The 4,403-nt window shown below is 39.2% G+C and overlaps 1 pseudogene; it reads right to left on the bottom strand.

The window, feature by feature from the left end:
- Positions 1-1,257: 1,257 nt before the first annotated feature.
- LOC136391273 (large ribosomal subunit protein eL15-like) lies at positions 1,258-1,971 on the bottom strand (annotated as a pseudogene).
- Positions 1,972-4,403: the final 2,432 nt, after the last annotated feature.

Raw genomic sequence — 4,403 nt, 5'->3', positions numbered from 1 at the left:
TGAAACTTTTGGATTTCCTTTCACACCTGATTAGTTCCATTTCCAAAAACAAAATAGAACTCAGGGAGAGGAAAAAAAACTGTATGTGATGTACTATGATAAAGCTAGAAATAGATTTAATTACTTAAGAATAAGCCTGTAATAGGATTAACTAATAGGATTGCTTTAGTTGTAGGTAACAACAAGCACAGGAAAAGTGGTATTTTTCCAGAGAGAAGGAAGGATATCTAGGAGGAAGTCTTTAGAAAGAAAAGGTGAGCTGAGAGCACTGATTAGCTTTATATGACATCAGGGAAGTCACCTAATCTCTCTAGGGTCATTCCATTTTAGAGATTTTCTTGTATGTTAAATAATAGTGTTATCCAAACTAAGAGGGTCCTGCCACTCAGCACACACCAGAGCCAAGCACTAAGTTTTGCAGTGGAGAAATTAAGGCAGTTTATCAAGCAGGGCATCAGCTCAGGAGGATGGTGAGCTAGTGCTCGGAATATGAACTGGATGGTTTTTAATCAAGGGTTTTTAAAGGCAAAGATTGAGATTTTAGGGATTAGAGATCATGGCAGAGTCTGATTGTTCTTTTCTCTCTCTCTCTCTTTCACTGAATTTATTTCACAGCTATTATACCAAACAGCATTCCCCCTCCCCCCATATTTTTCCAAAGTTAGAAACTGGAAGGCAGTCAGACAGACTCCCGCATGTGCCTGACTGGGATCCACCCAGCATACCAACCAGAGGGCAATGCTCTGCCCATCTGGGCCATTGCTCCGTTGAGGCTGGAGCCATTCTAGTGCCTGAGGTGAAGACCATGGAGTCATCTTCAGCACCTGGGAGAACTTTGCTCCAATGGAGCCTCAATTGCAGGAGGGGAAAGAGAGGGGGAAGGGTGGAGAAGCAGATGAGTGCTCCTCCTGTGTGCCCTGGCTGGGAATCAAACCTGAGACTTCCACACACCAGGCCGACGCTCTACCATTGAGCCAACTGGCCAGGGCCGCAAACAACATTTTAAACACTGACATAGAAACTCCCTAATAAGACAAAGACAAAATTGTTTATCTTATGAGAAATGAGATACACCATCACTTAGAAAGGCTTTCAACACTATTGCACTTTAACTTCCATAATTTGGCAGTGCATTCACGAAACAATCAGCAGACAACTAGTTTTAACAAAATTAAAGAACACTTAAGCAGAACACTTAAGCAAATATGACTATCCTAAATTGTTTATCACAGAAGAGTTTTACAAACATTTCATGTATTAGCAGTAACAGTGGAGCTGGAGAGTATTGTGACTACTCCAAGCTGCACAGTGAGAACCACCAATGGTGTGGTAGAACTTGTGGCCCTTTCCAAGGCCATGGCTCTTGCAGCCTGCAGATGTCAACCCTTACATCTCCCTGTACTCGTGGACTCATATGGTGATCCATTGAGCGTCAGGATTCCTTCTGATAGCCTTATGGAATGGATCAATGAGAATGACCTCAAAGGATCTGTACATGGAATCTTCACCAACCTATCAAGAATTCAGAACTCTCAGAGCCCCACAGTGGGGTCCAGCTCACTCCTCAGCAACAGACTGGAGGCTTCAAGCAAACTTTAGCTAGTTAACACCATGATGGGTAGTGTTGCCATAGGTTGCATCCTTAGGAACTGGGCATTTGCGACAACCACGGTACACTTGAATTCAATATATGACATAACCTTGTTTGGCCTTGTATCCCAGCCTGCACGCTTTATTGGGCCGGGTTGGGCCAAGGGCCCAGTGGGGCACAGAGAGCTGGCGGTATTGTTGGCAGCGCACCCTGAGACGGAAGCACATTACGTCTGACTGCTTCTTCCTCCGTAGCTCCTGGGTGTACTTGTAAGCGCCTGTCTTGGCTGACCTGCTGGCTGCGGCTGGACGGAAAAGTGATATTTCTGAACCAGCTTCAGGAGTTTTTCTTAGTCTGATTAATTCAGTTTCTGATGTCATCTTGTCTGATGCCTTTGTCACTGTGGTTGGGTGAAGTAACTAGGTTGAAGAACCAAGATTCTGCAAAAACAATTCCAAATTGTGCTTCAGTGATGTTATCTTTAAAGCAGAAAAGCAGAAACTAAATATCTTGTAACCTCCATTATTGTTTAGTGCTTAGCTAACTATATTTTTTATTATCTCAAGCAAACATTTACTTTAAACATTTTGTTTCCTGGAACTTGCTTTACAGGTCGGCCTCCAGGAGATGATTAGCATATTTTCTTAATAATCTTTGAATATAAAATATGTGACAATGAAACACATCTGGAAATTTAGTTAAAGCTCATACCTTTAAACTCTATGATGTAATACCTAAATATGTTTACTGTTAACTGCCGGCTTCAATAGGATTGAACTGAGTTCAAAGCATCACAAGTTATTAAAGTATAGTATAATAATTGACATTCCCGTTGTCAATTTCTTTTCTTTTTTTGATGTTATTTATTGGTTTTAGAAAGAGAAAGAAGGGGAAGGTAACATCAACTTGTAGTAGTTGCTTCTCGTATGTACTTTGACTGGGCAAGTCCAGGGTTTCGAACCAGTGACCTCATTATTCCAGGTCGATGCTATATTCACTGCGCCACCACAGGTCAAAGGCTAATTTTTATTCTCTGTATTTTGTTACGTAAGGTAGAGAAGTATATTGTGGAGGAGGAAAAAAATTTCCTCTACCCTCAAAGTTCTTCTGACTGGTCTAATAGACATGAGTCAGATTAGCAAGAGAATACACATACATTTGTATAGGAACCCCACATATGTGAGAGAGTCAGAGACCTCATATGCAGGAAAGATTTAGAGAGAGAAAGAGAAATTGAGGTATATGAGACATCCTGAGATATGGATAAGGTAATATACCTTGGGGGCTTCAAAGGGTCATTGCAGGATGATAAGAAGAACTGACCTTTAGTAAATAGTTCTCCCTTCCCTATACATAGGTCAAAAGAAGTTATCTCTGTTAGTCCTTATGGGCAAGGACCTGAATTAAAATTCTTCTAGGTAGTTAAAGGGGGGGGGGGGTGCAGAAGTTTCTCTTGAGCCTTTGGCTAACGTTGCCTTTAGCTCAAAGTAACCTGCAAACCACTGAGGCACATCTTGAGGTGGCTCATTCTGAACCCTCACGATATCAAACATTGATTTGTGAACAATAAATTATTATTGGCTTATTGAATGACTAATCAGTGCCAAGTAATGTCCAAGGCAATATACTTACACTGTCTTATTTAATTTATACTTTAATTAATTATGGTTTTTATAATTTGTATAATTGGATCAAATGTATTAAAATAGCATTATATATGTACACTTTTCATTATAATAATGATTAAATATTATTGCAGAAAACTAGGAAAGCATAGAAAATCATAAAGAAAAAATACTTCTGTTACTCCAAGAGTGGCTATTACCATGTTGGAGCATTATCTGCTCAATCTTTCATACACATACACTCATTTAAATTGTTCTGTTTTATAAAATTAAAATCAATTTCAATATATTCTTTGTATCCTATTTCTATTTCTTAAAAACATGATTTTCCAATAACCAAATAACGTTTTGTAAAGAATTAGAAAATCTCTTATGTTGGCTATAAGGAAATGTTTTGGCACCAATAATGTAAATTTTAGTTACAGAAAAAATTCCCTGGAGCAATGTCTCAATTAGAGTCCCTGGGGGAGACAGATGGCATAGTTTAAGAGAGTAATTTAAGGATTGTTTAACTCAGGATCTATTTACAAAAATCCTTTAGTGGGCAGGGATTAGGGAAACCACAAGTAATAATGCAGTATTGTGACCCACCACGTTGTTGATGGTAACTATTAGCCTGTGACCACATTGCTAATGGCACCAATTAGCCTAAAGGCACAAGGAAAAAAGAGTGGGCAGTAACTTTAAATCTGAGGAGCCCTGTCTGATAGAAGCTATAGCAGGCACTTGGTTGAGGGAGCAGCCAGCCAAAATAGTGCTACCATTTCACCCAGCAGTCCCAATTCTGGATATATATCTGGGAAAAAGAATCAGCAGACACATGCATACTCTTGTTCGTTGCAGCATTATTCACTATAGCCAAGATATGGAAGCAACTTAAATGTCTACTTATGGATGATGGATTAAAAAAAAAGTGCTATATATATATAATAATAAAATATTAGTCAGCCATAAAAAGAAGAAAATTCTTTCATTTGAAACAAATGGGATGAAACTGGAGGGCATTATGTTAAGTAAAACAAGCCAGACAGAGTAAGATAAATACTGTGTGGTATCACTCATATGAGGACCATAAAAACAACAGCAACAACAACCAAAAAGCTGATTTCATAGAATTAGACAATAAAATGGGGGTTGCAAAGGTGTGGGGGGAGAGGGAAATGGGGAGATATAGGTCAAAGGGTACG

This window comes from Saccopteryx leptura, chromosome 2 (assembly GCF_036850995.1).
Source record: "Saccopteryx leptura isolate mSacLep1 chromosome 2, mSacLep1_pri_phased_curated, whole genome shotgun sequence".
NCBI lineage: Eukaryota > Metazoa > Chordata > Mammalia > Chiroptera > Emballonuridae > Saccopteryx > Saccopteryx leptura.
This window is presented reverse-complemented; position numbering and strand designations above follow the sequence as displayed.